Genomic DNA, 21,718 nt, shown 5'->3' on the forward strand with positions numbered 1-21,718 from the left:
TACTGGGCTCCCACCCTCTCCTACACACTGACGTGCTTTCTGCTAAGCAGCCTAGTTGGATAGGAAAGAATTAGTCAGAGCCTCCCTTTGATAAATAGTTCCGCAGTCACTGGATCCAGATAATTTAGATCAGTGATGCCTTTCTTGGCCTTTCTGGATTCCTGACCATTTCCCTTGTTACTCTACTCCTTAAGGATAGAGTGTCTGGGGACAGGATAGGGGATGAAGTAAAAAGCCACCAACACTCCTACCTGGGGAAGGGAATTTAGGACAACTGGGCTCCACTAGCTAGCAGCCTTATGCCCAAGGCAGGTTATTCTGCATCTCTGAGCCTTTATTTTTCCCATCTGTAAAATGGGATCATCGATGCCTTCGGGTTGTGGGTAAGAATAAAGAAGATGAGCCAGGCTGTGCTTAGCACACTGGTGGTCCAGAAATAATGGAGCTTTTTGAAAAATTTTAGTTCTGTGATGTTCATTTTAGCTATATAAGTAAGCCACCTTCATCTTAGTAGTATTTTCACTCTCGGGGCTAATTGTTGTGAATGGAAAAGGAATGTTAGCTGCTCCCCCTCTGCTCACATGAATGTCATTGCTGTGGCTGCTGAGAGGTCCTCAGAGCAGAGGGTCAAGCAAGCTGCAGCAGCCCATCAGCCAGACACTGTGGCCTATTCACGGACACCACCCACAGGGCTATTGCTTATCACGCCTTCTGACAATTTAGCCTTTCACGGCATGGCCCAGTATTCTCACATTAATTTAAAATGTTTTCATGATTAAAGCGTTTTATTATCTCAATCTTTCCCCCTTCTTCTTGGCAGGGCTGATTTGCAAGATTTTTTCAGTGTCTTTTCTCTCTCACCATAGTCAGGATCCTGGCAGGCATAAATGGCACGTGCAAAGGTTTAAACTCAAGGGGACTGGATGAAGGGACTGTGTCTGAGGTGTGGGTGACACTAAGGGTGCTCGAGGCACAGTGAAGCACTAGACACAGGAGACAAGGGAGAGTTGTTGATCTTATCTTTGGATCAGTTAAACTGGAAGGCAAGAGCAGGCACCTTCTCTGAAGGAGTCAGGATGGCCCTAGGGCAGGGTCTTACAGTCTGACTCGACAGCGTGGGCACTGGAGTCCTGAGAGGTCGCTGGGTCATGCACTAGGACAGGGACTGGGAGATGGGTGGCAAGGTTGTCAGCGTACCTACTGCTTCCCTTTCGCATTTGCATTTCCTTCACCCTGTTCCTCTCAATTATACTTTCTGGAAGGAAAAAGCAAAATAAAATCAAATCAGTCCTCTGTTAGCTTCCATGAACCTATTTTGTCTGTTTGCCATTTATAGAGCAGACAAACTGAATAAGTGGGGCTTTGTTTGTGCTCCTTGCTACATATCGCAGTGCCCAGAATAGTGACACCCACCAAACACTCAGTAAGTCTCAGTGCATTGAGTAGACATACTCATCTCTCCGTGCCAGACCCTATATATACACCATCTCATTTAGTTATCACAACAGTGAGAGTCAGTAGGCAGGCCTGAGCATGTGTGCAGGTGACATGTTCAAATCCAGCACCGCTTCACCATCACCTCTCAACTGTCAAGAGCAGGTACAGAGTGTTGGCAGTGCCGGGAAGGGCAGGCACACTGCTCCCAATATATTCATGTTCCACCTTAGGAAGGATTTCTTGTGTGTGTAAGGAAGCAGTTTCTGAACAGCAGAGACTATTGGGTTGTAACTCAGTCTGCCCTGTCTCTGGAGCTCAGGAGAAGGCAAAATATTTTTCTGTGACAAAACATGTGGCTATAGATTTCCTTGCGATTTCCAAGAAAGATCAGACCTCAGTTCTTAGGTCTGAGTTCCCTGCAGCACAAGAATGTAGGAGCTGCAAAGAATACCCACATCTTGGTATCACTCTATACCCTAGCACGACTGCACTGTTGGCACACACTTTACTCTGCGTTGAAGGAAGATTCAGAGAGACACTATTCAGATGTGAGAAGTGTGTACTTCTTACACTTGAGCGTAAGGATGAACTATGCAAGTAAGTTCCCTGTGTGAATTACACACTGAAGAAACAATGTCTTATCTCATGTCATCAATCCCCAGTCCTCAATGCCCTTCATTCCCCATCTTGGCTAGCAAGGCCTGTCCATCACCTACATACTAGCAATCATCAACTACCACCCAGGAGATCAAACATATTACAGGTAAAAAGACTCCGAACAAAATTCTAGCTTCATTTCTTTGGTATACTAGAACAGCTAAAGACATAGGTACTAGGGATGTGAAAGTCCTACATGGTCCCTAAGAAGATTATTAGCCTCCCAGGTTTAGTGTTTTCTAGTAACAGAGACTTCAGTAAAAAACAAACAAAAAAACAAAACCAAAAAGCAAACAAACAACAACAACAACAACAAAACATCATCCCGTTACCTGCCTCACACCGTACAGAAAAACTTGTAAGCACAATTAAAATGAGATTTCATGCATAATTATTTTGCATCATGGTTTCTAAACAATTCAAAATTTTGGCCCTTCTTAGTATAAAGAAGCATATATTCATCTATTAATTTAAATATAATTAGTTAATACATTTTCATTATTTTCCTGTGGATATTGAATCTCCTGCCCTATCTTATTTCTGCACACTTTCTTGTGAGGGTTATATTTATACAGAAATGCCCAGTGTACAAGGAACCCAATCAGTTACACAGAGCCATGCATCCAAAAGGCAGGGCAGAGCTGGCAGGATGGGCTGGCAATATGGTGGAAGGAGCTCAGAGTCCCAAAGGCAAGCCTTGGCTCCTTGCACTTGCAGGGAGGCAGCAGCATGGTATGTATTCGAGAGATCATGTGGGCACGGGCAAGCAGAGCTGGCTCTCAGATTTGACCAGGTTGACATGAAATGACACACACATGAGATTCTGTAGACTAGCAGATGAAGAGCTATCCACACAGGAAGAGTAGCCACAGCCATGTTGGGAAGAGGCCTACAGGGCCAAGCAGAGCAGCTCACTTCCTGCTGGGTGTGCATAAGCACAGGCGGTAGGCAGGGGAGAACACTACCCAGGTGTGCGTGCATGCGTGCGTGCGTGCGTGCGTGCGTGCGTGCTGGCAGCTGAACTCTGCTGTGTACATTGGGACTGGTCACTTTGCTGAACCTAAGAGATGAAGCTATGTGAAATTTTACCCACTTTTACAATTGCGTGGTTCACCACTACCACTTATTAAAAAAAAAGTAAACCAGTTCACTAGAGGCAAAATGTACTTACAGTAGTTTCCAGATAATCAGTGTCACTCTTCAGGTAAATCACTCCAAGGCTTGGGCCTAGTGCAGATGTTCATTGGGGCAGGGCACAGAGAGTGGCTGCATCTAGCATAAACAAAAAACAAAATAAACAAGGTCATTAGCTGAGCAGGACATGATCACTGCATGCTTTGTCCATTTCACAGTGTCTTAGGAGAGATGGGCTAAGGAACACGCCTGCAGCTGGTTCCGCATCTTTGCTCCAGAAGGTGGCAAGTCAGAGGTGGCTTTGTCCCCACAGTGTTTCTGCTGGCTCCTGGGATGGTCTGAGGCATCAGAGCACCCCAGCAGTGAAGATCAGTGGCTTTGGGAAGCAGAGAGGGGATTAGAATGGAGAGTGGGGGTAGCATCAGTCCATGATGTTTTCCATGTACTGGTTGGTTGTTAGTCAACACAAATTATACCAATTTGTAGCACATATAACAAATGTTAGAGCAATGTTTTGAGATTTGTATTCATTGTGGGATAGACAAATCAAGCTAATTAGCATATCTATAACTTCACATATTTATGTTTTGTGGTGGTAATGATTACTTTTTTTAAAAAAATTTATTTTAAATCCTAGGGTAGCAAACTGTAAATCTCAGCAGCTGCCTGGAGGAAGAGCATGGAGGAAAGAAGGAGAGAAAAAGCTTTGAACTTATTTGTCTTGTCTGGAATCAAATTTTTGTTTCGACTAGAAAACTATCTAAATGAAATTTTGCCTTCTGTGAACAACATCCCTCCACCCTATATTAGCCACTATTTTATTCTCTGCTTCTGAGCGCTCCACTTTTTCTGGATTCCATAAAAAGAGAGAACATGGCTATATTTATCTTTCCGTGCCTGGCTTATTGTACTTAATAGTTTTCTAGGTTCACTCATGTTGGACAGTGGCAAGCTTGGCTTCCTTTTCAAGGCTGAGTAGTACTCCAGGTGCCTATGCGTATCCCAGTTCCAGTATGTTTATTTCCCTTTGGTTTCTCCTTCTCTACTGCTCAACTGTTGCTTCTCCTGAAGGGAACCATTTAGCTGGTTTGAATTCTTGCCTTCTCTCAGTTCCCCTTCAGGAGAACAGAAGATTCTCCCTTTCTTATCTTTTAACCTTAGGGAGTACAGCCTTAGAAAGTATAGATTATGATCTGTCTAGGGGCCCCCAGCTCACTGGTTCTTCCCCACCCCATTCCTGCCCTCTGGGTCCTGCTCAGGGTCCACTTTGTCCCTGAAACCTACCCACCTTTGTGCTAGGGGCAGGACACTGTCTTGACTGTCTCCCTTTCTCCTGTTTGCTGCTGTCTCCAGCACTGGCTGGTTTTTCTTCTCCTCTTCCCTTGATAGATTAGTTCTTTAACATTCTTGCTGCAGGCTGTCTAGAAAACTTGCCCAGACCTCAGCAAGCACGTTCTCAGAGTATCTCCATTGCTCTCTCTGGCTCTGGCTTTCTGCAGTACACCAGACCTATACTGTGAACTCAGCCAGTGACCAGTGCACTCACCATCTGCTCGCCCAGTGTGCGCACTGTATCTAGTAGACCCTTGGAAAGGATGAGCAAATCAGGGTCTCTGACGCCGTGGAACGTGCCTCACCACTGAATAGCACCAGACTCTCTTAAATTAGGAAGTAAAGCTAGGCCTCGCTGTCTTTCCTCAACCTGTTGCTTCCCCACAGTTTTCATTTCCTCACTCTTGCTGCTGTTTCTACTCCGGGGCTTGTCTGTAGCTCAGCGGTTTCCTGATGTTCATCCTGATGTTTTGGCCTTCCCATATGGAGTCAGCCACCAAACATGTAGTTATTCCTCTGGCCAACTTTCTAGAATTGTTGACTCTTTAACACCTGCTGTCAAAACATCTGAGACCATCTCCCGAGAGACTGCCTCTATTCTTGTAGCGTCTCTCCACTTTATACCAACATTAAACCTGTCTCCCATGTTACGTATGTGCTCTAAAACGCCAGCCTAGACATTCTGTGTAACACCCCTTTGAGCAACCACTCCTTTTGTTCATTCTGTATGTCAGCAAAGCCCCATTCTTCCTTACATGTTCATAGTACTTTCCTCTTTCTAGTGTCTACATATAGCTTCTTTAAGAGCTATTAACGCCTGCCCCATTGAGGAAGCATTTCCCAAAGGGAAACGCCCTTGAATCCTCAAGCACTGATCTGCAGGATCCCTTGGAACATTCTACCAATTCCAGTCGCCACTTGTGCCCCAGGGTGGAGGCTTCAGAAGCAACCGTTCTCTCTCTCTGCCCCTCTCTTGTCCTCCTCTCTCCTGTCTCCTCTTCATAAGGCAAGTCACAGAAACAAAGACTCTTTTCTGCATAGCAGGAGACAGAAATTAGAACCCCATCCCTAAAAGCAGATTGTGAAGCTTAAAGATATTGTTCTACTCTTCCTGTGCCTTTCTATGTAGGAAAAGGCTACAAATGTTCTGACATACCTTCTTTGGAAGAGAAGCTCTTAAGATCCCAGATTATGAAATGGCCCTGTTTATACCCAGATAGAAGGAATGCTGTACAGAGAGGTCAGCAAGACTCTGAACAGACAGGACTTGCTGGGTTTCTGTGCTCAGTCTACTACCATCAGGTCACTCCTTTTGACCAATCACATTTCCACACAGCTGTCCACTGCCCAGCCAGCTTAAACACTGACAGCAGCCCTGGATCTTGGGTCTTCATCCTGAAGTCTCTAGTCTCAGGAATTGTAGTCTACTGCATTTCCTGGACTTTTCTCTTATGACGCTGTCTTTGGCTACAGAGGTATTGACCACATCCTTTTATGGTGTGCAGAATAAGGTCCATAAGCAATGCCTAACATATGGATGTGTGCTCAGCTGAGGTTCACTGAGTGGAACTCCAAAGGAATAAAGAACCTTGCTTAGAAGTCACAGAAACTGAGGATGGACTGAAAGGGCTTTGAAGTTCATCTACACAACTGTCCTTGTGTTCAGACAGGGGATTAAGGGAGTCGACTTGCTCAAGGCCCTATCCTTGTTAGTAACTAAGCAAGGACAACTGAGAGAAGAGGTCTTGTATCTTTAAATACGTCAGTGCCTGCTGAATACCAATAAGGCCACCAGATTACAAGAGCCATGATCAGACTAGAGACAGGGAGAGTTTGGGTGTATTCTATGTTTCAAAAATAACAAACTTGTTTCACTTATTAGTGTCAACAGACTGAGAGAATAAGTAGCACTTTATGTTTTGATCTGCCTTAGATGAGGGAGATCATAATGGCAAAGAAGCAGATTCTCTAACATTACAGCAGTGACAACTGTGACAATACTGAAAATACCCTTGGACTGACAAACCAAGACCAAAGACTGGACTGAGGCTCTTCGTGCTTTGAAAAGGCCAAGGCTTCAGCTCTGGTTCCTCGTGGAGACAGGCTCCATCAATCCTACAGTTAAATCATCATAGCCGGTTGGCAGCCTTGCTACATTAACATTTCTTTCTCCGCAAGCTCTCACCATCCGGGTTCTGGGCAAGCTTAAATTTATACGTATTTTTCTCCTTATTTAATGATTTACTCATAGAAATGTGCAGGTGGCTGCCCCAAGCCTCTTCTCATTTTCTTGCCTTGTTTTCTTCCAGAGATGGAAAAAAGTAGTATTTGTTCCATTTCTCCTCTCACCTCAAACAGATTCATCTTTTCTTAGTCTTAAATGAAAAGCTAAAGCAAAACAAATGAACAAAGAAACAATCCAAAACAAACAACAACTAAAACCAAATAACTGTCTTGGGATAGTGGTGTTTACCATAGCAAATAAAGCAGATCTTCCAGAGCCTGTCAGTCACTTATTATTGACCAGGAAGGCCTCCTCTTAAATATTAGCCTACAGAACCAAAGGCCTCATCGACTCATTACCCAGCAGAGGAAGAAGACAGTAATATGGATACTTTGGCTGGTATGGTGGAGAGGTGCTATGCATTGAACCGTTTACCTTTGCAGCCACATAACCAGCAAAGCTGGGCTCTCGAGCTGTTCACTGCTCTTTCCAATCTACCGTGTGGATTAGATTATCACCATATGGCCAGAGATTATTAACTCTTCATCCCACTGAAATTTCTATCTCCTGGCAACTACATTAAGATAATAAAGAAAATCACTGATCAATATTCTCCCACATTGCAGTGAACAGTTACCTGGCAATCTACAGATATCCTCTATGTAATTAGGTAACTGTATGTGTACAGTGCACAAAATAGTTTACTAAAAGTGTGAATTTGTAATTAAACAGAGCCATAATCTTCCTATCCTTTAATCAAAGCCTCTCCTTCACATCCTGCTGCTATGATCTCCCAGCTTTTTTGGCAGACTCTCCTCTCCCCCATTTCCTTATTTCCTGCTTTCAGGTACCTGCACACACCTGAGGGTCTACTAATCAGAGCTACTGCATGGTCTGTCATGTTTTATTGCTTAAAGGATACTAATACTCTAAAAAAAGACTCAGTGAAAATGACCTCACGGGTTTCATAATTATTCCCTTTTAATGACTTCCATATCCAGTGTACTAAGTTTTTAAGTTAAAAAGTAATTTTGAAGGGCTGCTGCTACCACAAATTCTACTAGTATCTGGAAATCCTTATGTTCTCCCTGCCTCTTATATCAGCACTGTAAGAGTCTGCCCTTAGAACCCAGCAAGTTTCGTGATGGTGCTAGATGCAGAAGAGACAGAGGGTCACTTCTCTTCGGCCTGTTGCTTTGATGGTGTCTCTGTACACCTGCCTTGGAAGCCAGCGGAGCTGAGCTGCTAAGGAACACAATGCCACACGTCACGTGAGGAACTGTTGGCTGAGGTCTGACTTCAGTGTGGCCTTTGCTACTCACTCCTCAGAGATCACCAAGTCAGTGTAAAATGGGAGGGTGCACTGGGGTGGAAGCTCACATAAAAGGCAGTGAGACCAAGAGCAGTTATTTATGAATGTCTACATTTTATTAGGGAACCACAGACTTGCATATATGAAAATATTCTCGCATATTTAACCTCCTCAACTATGTTGATTACTATGCCCAGTATACAGAGGAGGAATTCAGAGAACTCATGAAAAGTCTGTGGTTAGAAAGCTTGAAGATAGTGAAGACAGAATTCAAACACAGATCTTCTGTGTTCTTGCCACTATAAAACAATTCTCACAACATACAGGCAGATTAGTGCCTCTTGCCATGGTCCTACAGGGAGTTATTTCCTTGAGAGTCCAGAGTCACAGGGGAAGAACTGTCCTTGAAATTGTCAATACACACAGTTTATTCATAATTCCTTTCTAATTGAATATGGGAATGTCTTTTTTGTTTTTGCTTTTTGTTTTTTGTTTTTGTTTTTTGTTTTTTAGAGACGGGTTTTCTCTGTATAGCTCTGGCTGTCCGGGAACTCACTCTGTAGACCAGTCTGGCCTACAGAAATCCGCCTGCCTCTGCCTACCAAGTGCTAGGATTAAAGGCGTGTGCCACCACTGACTGGAGGGAATGCCTTTTATCAGTCTCAAGTTCTAACTAGCATTCAACTCACTGTTTTTTCTGGATCAGTGTGTCTGGGTGGAGTCTGCAGTTGTGCATTTTGGTAAGTTTCCAGGTGATGCTGATGCTATAAGGTCTGGGTACCACTCATCTTACATCTGACATTCTCTTTTCTAATAAGGGTTTCTTTTCAGAGGGACAGTTTCCAGAGGGACAATAACATGGCTTCTGATTCTGGGCCAGTCATCAGACATTAGAATTCCAGAAGTTTCTGACATTGAGTATGTTGTGAGCAACAACAAACTATTGTTCCTAGATTTCCAATAACTTCCCTCAGCTTCTATAACCTAAGAATGATAATGTCTCAAACATGCCATGGTACCATTTTTACATTATTGTTATTTTTAACGATAATTATCTGGTAATAATTTAAATAATACCTTTCCTCTGAGAAATTCAATGAGCTTTACTAACTAACCTTAATTGTCTAACAGCAATTCCCAGGTGTAGAAAAAGCTGTCTTGAAGATCACAGTAAATTTAAAATTGTTCTACTTCCCTCATTTCTTCACTCTAAGAGAAGCAGTGAGTCAGGAGTGAGGGGTTACTAATTGCCAAAGACCCACGAGCTCATAAACTGAAGCGTAAGAGATTTCACAGCACAGAGGTGAATGTAAGAAAAGAAACAGCCGGTAGTGAGATAACTGTGGGAATACAGTGTGTTTGTGTGTGTCTGTGTGTGTGTGTGTCTGTGTGTGTGTATACACAAGAAGGGGTGCAGGGTCAGAGAGAGAATTCAAAGAGAACTCAAAGGAGTAAGACTAAGAGGAGGGAAAGAAACTTCTAGAACTGTCTGGGTGACCTTAGGTGAATCATTTGGCTTCTCAGTGGATAACCTTTTCCATTTGTAAAAAGAAGGGATGAGTTTTATGATTTTAAGATCCGTTAAAATAGCCTTCTGAGAAGAAAACTGTGGGAATTACGGAGCTCATCAACCTGGGAAGCCACTAACCATGTTAAGGAAATCTATTTGACTTTTAACTTTTTAACTAATTACCTGAAACGAATTCCCTAGTCAGTCACTAATCCCACCTGATGAAAACTGGCGAGAACCCATTAAATCAGGTAAGGCAGGAAAGGCAGCATGGCCAGGCAGGCTGAGCAGGAACTCAGCCTCAGCTCCTCCATGCTGGGAGAACCATTTCCAGTTTTAAAATGTAGTTTGCTAATTAACCACCAGTTACTTACTATTCATGTCCAGGAGAAATACCTCTGATGGCTCAAGGACCCCTGGGATGGTCCTGCCACAGAGAGTGGAATCGTAGTGCAACTGTTTGTCACAGTAAGTCTATGTTAATATTCTCCATGGAGACCGCTGATTCCTTTTTGACAATTCACAAACTCTGTTAATAAGAACTGTCTATCCCCAAAGCCTTAGTGTTTCGGGTAGTTGATTCTTATTTAAATTAAGAGAACTGGGGATCAGGGGATAGATGTATGGTGATGATAGGACACCCCATCTTACACTCCCTGAGTCATTCCACACGGACACCTTCCTGTCCAGAAAGCCTGCCACAGGCCCTGGTTATGAGGTCTCTTTAAAGTCTGAAATACGGATCCCAGTGGTGCATGATCCTGTGGACCAGAATGTTTTCCGGTATATCGGGTTTTTATACTTTGTCTCTTGTATTATATTTTCTGTACTAACCATTTTTTTTTTTTTTTGGTTTATTGGAAAACAAAAACAAAAATGGGCACAAAGACACATCCCAGTAGCTTTGTCCCAGATTAACACACTCTGAGAGAATTTCACTTTCTTTTTTCTGTCTCCTCACCTCTGTGACAATTTTGGCTACCCCTAACTAAATGCTTAGCATACGGTAAAGGAACTTTTTCTTTCACTGTTCTTCAAGTTTTCACCCTTCAAAGGTATTCTATTCCTCTTTTCCATATAGACAAGGCAGCTGAGATGCTTTAGAAAAGATAGTTACTTCCCATAGGACATGAAGCAGGGACAGAGCAATGTAGGACAGAACATAAGGTTTTAGTCACACTGCTCTGAGGTGTGGCCTAGAGCGGCTTGTAATGGAGTTCAGTCCTTTGTAGCCTTTGGGTGTCCTGTCCACCTCCACCTTTATGTGCAGGGCTTCCCTTTGATGTTCTCACCAATGAATCTGGATGACACAACCTACTTATTGCTGCCCCTGCTGTATAAGGTCTCCCTCTATAAGGCCTCCCTCTATAAGGCCTCCCTCTATAAGGCCCACCCTTTATAAGGCCCTCCCTCTATAAGGCCTCCCTCTATAAGGCCCCCTCTATAAGGCCCACCCTTTATAAGGCCCTCCCTCTATAACGCCCCCCTATAAGGCCTCCCCTATAAGGCCCCCCTCTATAAGGCCCCCTCTATAAGGCCCTCCCTCTATAAGGTCCCCTCTCTATAAGGCCCTCCCTCTATAAGGCCCCCCTCTATAAGGCCCTCCCTCTATAAGGCCCCCCTCTATAAGGCCCACCTCTATAAGGTCCCCCTCTATAAGGCCCTCCCTCTATAAGGCCCACCTCTATAAGGTCCCCCTCTATAAGGTCCTCCCTCTATAAGGCCCTCCCTCTATAAGGCTCCTCTCTATAAGGACCCCTCTATAAGGCCCTCCCTCTATAAGGTCTCCCTCTGTAAGGCCCCCCTCTATAAGGTCCTCCCTCTATAAGGCCCTCCCTCTATAAGGCCCCCCTCTATAAGGCCCCCCTCTATAAGGCCCTCCCTCTATAAGGTCCCCTCTCTATAAGGCCCCCCTCTATAAGGTCCTCCCTCTATATGGCCCCCCTCTATAAGGCCATCCTTCTATAAGGTCCCCCCTCTATAAGGCCCTCCCTCTATAAGGCTCTCCCTCTATAAGGCCCCCCTCTATAAGGCCCTCCCTCTATAAGGTCCCCGCTCTATAAGGCCCCCCTCTATAAGGCCCTCCCTCTATAAGGCCCCCCTCTATAAGGTCCCCCTCTATAAGGCCCTCCCTCTATAAGGCCCCCCTCTATAAGGCCCTCCCTCTATATGGCCCCCTCTATAAGGCTCTCCCTCTATAAGGCCCCCCCTCTATAAGGCCCTCCCTCTATAAGGTCCCCTCTCTATAAGGCCCCCCTCTATAAGGTCCTCCCTCTATAAGGCCCACCTTCTCTAAGGCCCTCCCTCTATAAGGTCCTCCCTCTATAAGGCCCTCCCTCTGTAAGGCCCACCCTCTATAAGGCCCTCCCTCTGTAAGGCCCACCCTCTATAAGGCCCTCCCTCTGTAAGTTAAAAGCACTGGCTGCTCTTGCAGAGACCCCGGTTCAAGTCCCAGCACCCACAAGTCAAATCACAGCCTTTTGGGGCTCCAGTGCCAGGGGATCCAACACTCTCTTCTGACCTCTCGTGGCACCAGGCATGCATATGTGTGCAGAAATGCACGGCAGACAAAGCTCCCACACACACAAACTAACTATTGTTTCTGGTTGGGAGACGAGCCTTTAACAGCTGAGCCATCTCTCCAGCCCTTAACTATTGTTTTTAATAAAAAGTTGGGCCACTGTGATGGCTCAGTGTGTGAAGGCCATTTCTGCTAAGCCTGCGAAAGATTCTGGGTACCTATGAGTTAGAAACACAGAACTGACCACTCCCACAAGCCTGACCTCCATGTCTGCTTGCCCTGTTTCCACCCAGGCCCCAATCCTGCACAAGGACACACAAAATAAATACTTAAAAAGACATCTTAAATTTTTTTCTGTTCAATACTATAGGAAGCTTCGCCCAGCTTCTCAGATCAGTGGGGCATCACTTCACCTAGGGAAACGCCTGAGGAGAGGCAGGGGAGCCTGCGTGTCTGCTCAGCTTTCCTATGATGGAAGCCATCGGATGTCTATAAACAAGGCCTTTCTGCTAATACTCCCTGTAGTACTACCAAGTGCACTTTTAGGAGTCGGGAAGAGAAATACAGTTGTATTCCTAAGCTTTTGAACAGACTGTTTTCAAAGTAACAGGTTACCATCTTTGTTGCCTTTCATTGGTACCTAAACTTTCTTCCCATTCAAGACCCATAGGAAGTGACATATTCCTTATGAGACTCTGTTGGGAAGAATGTTTTGGGAGGTTAACCTCTGACACTGACTTAGCATTTAGATAAATAGTTACTCTTCACTGTCTGTATCACTGGGAGTGTGTCACAGTCCTCTAGGGAACAGAAGTCTAGTAGTTTACATCTATTGCAGGCCTGCACATAGTAGGATGTTTTAATCATGTTATTGGTTACCATAGTAATTAGAGGCCTGATAAACTCTCCTCTGATTTCTGAAATGGAATGGTTAGGATGGTAAGGGTCTAGGTGGTAAGGTCCAGGTAGAATGTATCATACACTGTTGGAAAACCCACCATCCACTGTTACTGCTATCACCTCAGCAAATGCCACCCTGTGTCTCTAAGGCTTTTAAATAAGACTAAACAGAGAAAAAGCAAAGGTCTTATCATAAGCAAGATTGCTTAGTTTTTACCAAACAGAGGGAAAGATAAAAGAATAAAGAACACCAAACAGTCCATGAAGGGAAGTCCTGGAACACACTTTTGTCAAGGAAAATTGATATGTGTGATCATTAAATCATGGTAACCTGATGCAAAGGATCACCAGGGCATGCAGCAAATGTCTGTAGAATTCTCTGCCACCTCTCACCCATATCCCAGCCTCTCTCTCCAGTCAGTCTGGAGACACACTGGGTTGTGTAAGCTAAGGCAGACCTGGCAGCCGCTTGCACAACACAAAAGCCCCCAAACAGTGAGTTCCATCTTCCCCATAAAACTGGTTACTGCTGCAGCAGAGAAAGCTCAGGGCAGGCTTTCTCAGGCCAGTGCGCATAACAGCCAGATATCAAAGGGCTTTGAGTTCTGCAGATTAGATGCTATCTGAAGCAAAGACAGCGTATTTCCTAATAGTGAGTTTGTGCTAAAGCTGGGGCTAGAAGTATAGTCCCTGGGTTCATGAACAGGAGGTTTTACTGTGTGCAGGCAGAGTATAGCTTTCTTCCTTAAAACCTCGGCAACAGAAGACTTTCGTATTTTAGCAGAAAATAAAATGCTCATGACCTGTGGTCTGTGAAGTACTTCACTGCTGTCCTCAATTAAAAACATGGTATACAGAGAAGAAAATTAAAACTATTTTATAAAAAAATGAGAATGCTTACTTATGTTTTACCTTGAAAGGTAAAGAACATGTGTACTAGCAGAGATTTCATAAAGCCCATAGTTAATAGTCGTAAGAACACATCAAGATATTGATCATTACTAGTAATCAATAAAAGTATTTTTAAAAATGAAATTTTATCACAGGGGATACTGACTTGATGACACTAAATGGCTAGACATTTCTCTATTGCTCCTACACTCAGAGCTGTCCTGGATGGTTTACACATGTGAGAAAGTGAGGGGCGGCAGCCTGCCTGTGGGGTATATTAACTGGGACAGCATTGCTATTTTCTGAGTCATGTGAGGCTTCTAGTCAAGCATCAGTTCCTTTTAGTAGCAGAGGTAGTTTGTTTCCAGGTTCTGGGGGAAGCCTAAGATATCCACATCTTTCTGGGATGTCACTGGGAGGGGTAGGGAGACACTGCCAGTGTGCTACTTCATGGGGAGACACGGAAGTTTGCTGACCCAATCATTAAGATTGATTCACACAGATTGGACATTTGGGACTGGGGGAGGAGAGAGGGGAGGGAAGCTTTTGAGCTGCCTGCTGACTGAGGAGTAGAGTGTAGTCTAAAAGTCTTCAGGAGAAAATGCTTTTTGCTTTTATATTTTTAATTTTTCCTCAAAAAAAGAAAGAAAGAAAGAAAGAAAGAAAGAAAGAAAGAAAGAAAGAAAGAAAGAAAGAAAGAAAGAGAAATGTCCTGGTTACCACCAAACTTTGTAGTGTCACAGAATCAGATCTGCATGTTCTCTCTGCCTCTGCCAGGGGCTGTACGACCCTAGTCAGGTCACCAACTTTCCCAGCTGTGAATCTTTTTCTATATATAAAATCACAGTAAAAGAACAGCACTGTTAAGCATTAAGATCATTTTCACCTGCAAAGTCATGGTTGAGATTCACTGCCTGGCCTACTCGGCTGTGGTGCTGATGTGCAAATCTTAGGCTACTGGGAGAGAGCTGACAGCCAAGTCTGAGTCTGCTGGGGTTTTGGGAAAAGCTGTCCTAAAGGGGTGCACTGGTTCTAATACCATCCCTCTATTCTCTGACAAGTTTTAAATATTGCCGGAGGGAAGTTCTGAGTGTGGGTGAACTAGCCCTCAAGCCCTTAAGTGTTCTAAACAGACCACAGAGGCTTCTGTGCCTAGCACAGGGGCAGGCCCTATTCCTTGCCAGGTGGGGAACCCTGGCGAGATCCCAGGGAGGGGCTCAGATGTCACAGTGCCCGAAGCCTACTTTTTCCTGTGTCTAGCTCCAGACACATGAATTTATCTGGCAGTCCCAGGAGACAGAACAGACCCAGAATTAGCAGGAGCCTCCTTTCCTGATAACCTAAGTGCTCTGATTGAAAGGCAGAGGGTATCAGGAGAGGGGCTGCAGGGGGAGAGGGGCTGCAGTGAGTCGGCATTGATTTCTCCAGCCTTTGTCTGTGTCTGCTTTCTGTCTCGTTCGGAGGTGGTTACTGTTACTACAAGCCGCATGAATCATGTCTCTGTTAAAAAACAGAGCTTCAATTGTCTTACATAACCCCTGGTAACTGAACATCTAATAATAGCAAGCCATTTCCAGGTAGGGAATCTGTCTACCTCCCAGACACACTCATGCACACACATGCACATATGCACACCCACTCAATTCCTCACACAGTGTGACAGACAGGAGGGGGCAAAGGAGAAAGACAAGGGCCCAAGTGGTGATTTTTTTTTTTTCCAATGTACTGAATAACCATGCATCGTGGGATAACTGATATGTTTAACTGAACTTGTTAAGGAAATGCAGGAAACAAGTATTCATCTTAAAAGTATTTGAAACAGCCAAGAGCTCCAAACACACCAGGCAGATATATTCTCTTTCCTAGTGTACAGAAATGTCAAAGCCAAAGGACAAAGGAGGCAGTTATATCGCTGGATTGGCTGCTAGCATGCACTGGTTACATTGGAGTTTCAAAGGACGTTTTCTCATCTCCTTTATGTTTCACTAGAGTATATTCCAAAGTTTCTTGGCTCTGTTTAGTGCATAAATTTCCAGGGAGTGAAAAGCAACTGAAAACACGGCTTCAGTGTCTCCCCACGCAGGCCATGTAGCATCACACGGTGTCCCTGAACTACTCTTTTTGTGGTGGGGGGATAACTGCATTTATGGATTTTCATTTCTCTCCTGAGCATATCTTCTGTTTTGCTATAAGCTATGAGGACTTTTCACACATGATTTCTTCCCAGCCACCTGTTAAGACAATTACCCAAAAACCAGCAACAGGAAGGAAAGACTGAAAATACAACTTAGAAAAATTACAAAGGTAAAGTAAGTGTGTGTGTGTGTAAGTATGTATGTAAGTATGTATGTATATATGTATGTATGTATGTATGTTTCATCTATAAGTGGTCCCCACATATAAAAGCCAGAAAAGGATGTCTGGTCTGTTCTTATGTCACTATCTCTGCCTTGTTTCTTTGAGAAAGGATTTCTCACTGAACTAGAACCTCACTGTTCTGGTAAGGCTGAATGGTTAGTGAGCCCTGGGGCTCTGCCTGGCTCTTCCCAATGCTGGGATTACAGGCACATGCAGCCATGTCCAGCATTTTATGTGGGCACTGGGTTCTGAATTCAAGTTCTCATGATTGCAAAGCAAGCAATCTTACTAAATGAGCCATTTCCCCAGCCCCCAAAGATAATTTTTTCTTTAAATCACTCATTTGATTAAAGATAAAATGGGGTCTTGATAGTGAGTTAAAATATTTATGAGAAAAACTATTACAAAGATATCCATGTCTGTATGTCTTCACCGACTCACAGTTTCCTCTTGTGGGAATCATTGCCAGGACATACTTTAAAGCTTGCATCCCCAGGAGCCAGTACCCCAGATATCATGGAGGACTTTACAGAAATTACAGACCCAGAGAGGTTACATCCCACTACTCATCTGGGGTAGGATCACAGGAGGGAAACTTTCTTCTCTCCTTTGATTGTTCTGTAATGTGAAACAGTGGCTTAGACTAGATAAGCTGAACAATGTCCTCTGAGCTCTGCTGCCAGGCTCTTCCACATGCTCCTCAGTGGCACAGGCTACAAAAAGGCACAATGAGACAGTTGCCAGTCAGAGTAGTGTGTGTTTCTTACAAACAGGATAAACTTTGCTTATTTCCTTTAAGAAGTGATTCCAATCCATAAAAGCAAGGAACACATTATATTGGAGAAGAAAACACAAAGAAAAAAAATAAGAGGGAGGAGAAGATGTCTATTATTGTTACCTGAAGATCAGGCTAGAACTGGCACACACACATAACACACAACACACACACACACACAAACCCACCTTGATTAGTATTCTCTGGTGGTTTTGCTACATGCCATATGGATATTAAAGGAAATGAGTTCTAGGTTTTTTCCCTCCCCTCACAAATATTCAAATGCAGAGCAGTGGGGAGGGATCTTGACCACTGGGTCACCCTGCATCACAGCAGGGTCACAGTGGTGGGATGCAGCTGTTGGGACTAGACTCTTCTGTTTATTTCATATGCTTTGTGAATTAAATTATTCTTAAAATTGTTATTCTGGTAGACTAAATGTTTTAATAAAAACAGCCCTGAGACACCACAATTTTCTTCACAAAAGGCTATTCCCTCTAACTATTGTGACTGTTGCCAAATGGTTATTACTTAGGGAAGAGCCGAGTTTTGCTTCTCCTTCTCTTGGCTTCAAAAACCAGGCTCACTCCATGCCTCTGTGAGGTGACTATACCTACCTGAAAATTTGGGGCACTATGTCAGCCAGTTCTTTCACAGTGGTGAGTTTGGCATCTGAGCAGGGACTTGATGGGCCACATGCATTTGCAGTGTAAAAATGGATTATTATGTTACTTTGCATCGCAACAGTAAGAGTATTTCTGGCTCATTGCTGACAAGTAGATCATAATAACCATATGTGGGCAACAAACCACACGGCACCGTATCAGAAGCTCGGAGCTAATATCTTCAAGTGATTCAGCTGGGTTTTTTTAAATACTTTTTTTTCTGTCCCTTTTATTGAATGTCTGTTGTCAGTGATGGACTCTTTATCCATGAAAGGGAGCCTAGTTATGCCAGACACTCGCCATGTTCTTTCTCCTCTACACTGAACAAAACTTCAGCAAAACACTATGTCCAGCTGCTTTTCTGAATCTGAGAGGCAATCCATTTGTAGTAACTGGTTTGATGGCAGGAACTGGGGAAATTGATGGTAGTGGAAATTCCTTCCTTACAAAGGCACAGCAGTTTAAACACATCCTAGGCACAGCTCACACAGGGCAAATAAGCAACTTTGACTGGATTGTTTATTCCTCCTGACAAGTGTCTGGAGCCCTAGAAATAAATCTGAAAGGTCTCATATTGTCCAAGTCAGTTCTACAGATATTTCAACAATCATCTAAAAAGAAGATGCTGATGTCCATCTGGTAAGCTTAACTGTATTTGTGTAGTAATTACCATATACCTGAGAACCTATCTTAACTATTAGATTAATTTATAGGAACTCAGCAATTAATTATTATAAATTAAATGTCTCCAAAGCAATTAATTGAGAAGCCAGTAGGAAATCAAGATATAAAAAAGCAGTGTCGCTAGAAGAAGAAAAGTTAGAATTATTTAAAACTATGACAGAGGAACTGAAGAAAAACTATGGAGTGGTTTGACTGAGTGCTACCTGAGTGTCTCAGAAGATTTCGGGACCCTATGCACGTCTATACTGCTGGAGGCCACAGGCAAGGAACACACTGCATAGTTCTACATGTAGAACAGGGGTGTTAGGTGGCCTGGCTCTAAGGATTCCTTCTAGCCATAGCATTTGATGGTGCTACATACGAGACAGAAAGGCAATTCCCTCTTCTTATTCAGATAAGTATTGCTTTCTTCTGATCAGGTTCTGTGTACCTTACATGATTTGTTGGGGTTTTCACCTTAAGAAGTCACATAGAAAATAGCAAGGTGATCATTTTCATCTGTCCAAGGGAAAATGCAAGTAACAGCTCTGCCTTTCTTTGTCTGTCAATATCCCTCTCACATGAGACTGATGCCGAGATGAAAACAATCGTTCTGGTACTTAGGAGTCTCTGTTCTCTCACAGTCCCCACCTTGCTCGTGCAAGCTTATCTGATTGGACTATTTATATCTTGGTTATTTCCCCTCCATCTAACTTGGTTATAAAAATCCATGGTAAGCATAAATCTGCAAAAGCAAAACAAACAAACAGGACAAAAAAGCTCTAAAGAATTTACTCTAGCTAAAGCAGTGTAGTAAAAACGTTCTACTGCTCTGGGCGCAGGAAGCTTTACAAAGACACTTCCATCTTAGGAAAGACAATGAAATGTACCCAGGATAGTTTCCTATGTTGTGATCTTTTGCTACAGATTGGTTTTATAGTCTGGAATGTAGATGTGGATATTTCTCTCAGTAGTTCTCAGGCCAATGCACCCTCAAAGCCAAGCAGGTCCAGAGCTTGCAGAGCTAGCCGTACAGAGACAAAGGAGGCACACAGAAAGCCCAGTCCTAGAGCTTATATCATATCCTGACTAGGCACTCTGGTTACCCATGACTCGCTCCTTTCCATTTCTGCCCTATTCATTTGCTGGCTTCATTCCTTCACCTGGAATGCCCTCTGTCTTTTACTTCTGAAACCCTCTGGACACTGTAAGCTTCATGTTGAAGAATCAGCTTAGGCTGACCCAACTTGGGACCCAGTGATAATTTTCTTGGCACCTTGCTACTTGGCAGCTAGTTATTACAATGACTAGAGTCCCTGAGACCACACTCCTAGGAAGTGTTCTGAGATCACCAAAAACACTGTCAAAGGCTGTGCAATCATCATGAAAGGGAAAGAATATGCAAGAGTTAACAACAGACTCAATAGAGAAGATATGGTATCTAAGAGAAAAGCTGTATCTTTATGCTTAAGGGATTCAGTAAAACAGTAATTCTCAATGTCTAAAATGGAGGAGCTAAAATATTTGGTACAGAAACAGTGTCATGAATGACTTTATGGCTGTGATGACTATAGAGGTAAATTAAGATTTTAAGGGGGGAAAGTACAGCTGAAACAGAAAAATATATTAAATATACATAAATAGGCAAATATATATATATTATATATAATATATATAATATATATAATATGTATAATATATATATATATATATATATATATATATATATATATATATATCTTCCTCACTGTCCCTCTCAGTCTGACCCTCCCTTCACACATCATATGAGCTCTAACAATGCCCCAGTGAAGGGCTATAAGATAATCTTGGAAGGAAAGCCTGGAATAAAGCTTAGAAACACTGAATGTTACTATATATATATCCGACTTTATTTATGTGTGTATTTATATATCAATATATACAAACATATACATTTGTATGATGTTTGGCAACCTCACTCATGGTATTACTGTGAAGTAGGCATGTGCTAAACATAATTAGCCCATTAAACAGATGGTAGGTCTCTGGCATCTCTCACCATATTCTAAAATGGTGGAGCTATGAGCAGGGACTGGAGAGAGTATGCTTTGATATGCAGCTAACTGCAAATCCCTGTGAATTGCTACTTTCCTAAAGACAATCTGGGTGGGCTGCATTTGGCTGAGAACTGGGGAGAGTTTGAGAAGCTTTAAAAATATACAGAGGGGCAACTTTCCACATTCATTCAGATATAGCATCTTCATTTTTACTTACTAGAAGCATTTTTTTTGAAAAGCAGCTTTTTATCTTAACTCATCTGTGCTCCAAGTAAACTTCCAAATTGCTGAGCAGATAAATAACAACAACAACAACAGCACAACAACCCTAATAAACATGTGCCAAGTTGAAATGCTGGGTAAATAAAATAAAAAAATAAAATGAAAGAAAAGTATTAAGAAAGAACACTGCTGAAACAATGATGTTGAAAATAGGTTTGTGTTTGTGACCGACACAAGGTGTTCACTGTAGCCTGGTCATCCACGGTGTCCAACAGAACATGTGCTGAACGTTTATCTTGTTGAAGATTGAATACCATATGGCTGTGCCATTGCTCCATTGTTCAGCTGGACTCAGAGACCATGGAAGTAAATATTCCAGCCTCTTTCCTTGTTAGTTAAACAGGACCTCGCAGAAATACAAGGGTTACTGAAATCAGGACTCAGTTCACAAATGTATCTGAGCTGGATTCAAGAAGACATGAAACGTCAACACATCTGCAGAGTAGAACTTTCAGTTGACTGTTCTTTCCCATCTGGTCTCAAGAACATTCTCTGCTTGGAAAGTTGCATAAGCAAAGAAAAAACACACAAACAACTCACCATACCATGTTTCTGGTCAGTTACAATGACGAATTAACAAAGCGAACCAGCTAAATATGAACAAGCATGCCTTCCTCCAGATGACAACACACATTATTTACCTCAGGTCAATGGAAGGGAGAGAAAGGCCTCCTTGTCAGAGACCTGGACTTAAAATAAAACACTCAGGAGTAAATAGCTTTCAAGATGTCCATGCTGAGTAGTTCTGGCTATCTTCTTTTCTAGCACCACATAAAACCATCTCTGCATTTTCCAAATTTAAAAAAAATGCTAAATAAATAAAAGTGATATATGTACAAACGCTCCACCTAAATATTAATGACATAATGATAAGCACCAATGCACACACTAGACTTCTATAAGACAGAGGCCCTTCAGATTTTCCTGTTCTTGTTGGGAGTATACTAGTACCATTTCAGATTTTTTTATGATGAAGGGTTATCCTCATCATTCCTGCTAGTCAGAGATAGATTTTTCCTAT

The 21,718-nt window shown here is 43.0% G+C and overlaps 1 protein-coding gene across 10 annotated transcripts in view; it reads right to left on the reverse strand.

Moving 5' to 3' along the window:
- The window catches only part of Zbtb20 (zinc finger and BTB domain containing 20), a 786,764-nt gene that overhangs the window by 62,861 nt on the left and 702,185 nt on the right, over window positions 1-21,718 (reverse strand). For all 10 annotated transcript variants that reach the window (XM_052158175.1, XM_052158178.1, XM_052158177.1 and 7 more), the window contains one exon: window positions 3,266-3,366. The gene's annotated coding sequence lies outside the window, so the exon portion shown is untranslated. The remainder of the gene's footprint in view (window positions 1-3,265; window positions 3,367-21,718) is intronic.

Source organism: Apodemus sylvaticus, chromosome 15 (assembly GCF_947179515.1).
Source record: "Apodemus sylvaticus chromosome 15, mApoSyl1.1, whole genome shotgun sequence".
In the NCBI taxonomy this organism is placed as follows: domain Eukaryota; kingdom Metazoa; phylum Chordata; class Mammalia; order Rodentia; family Muridae; genus Apodemus; species Apodemus sylvaticus.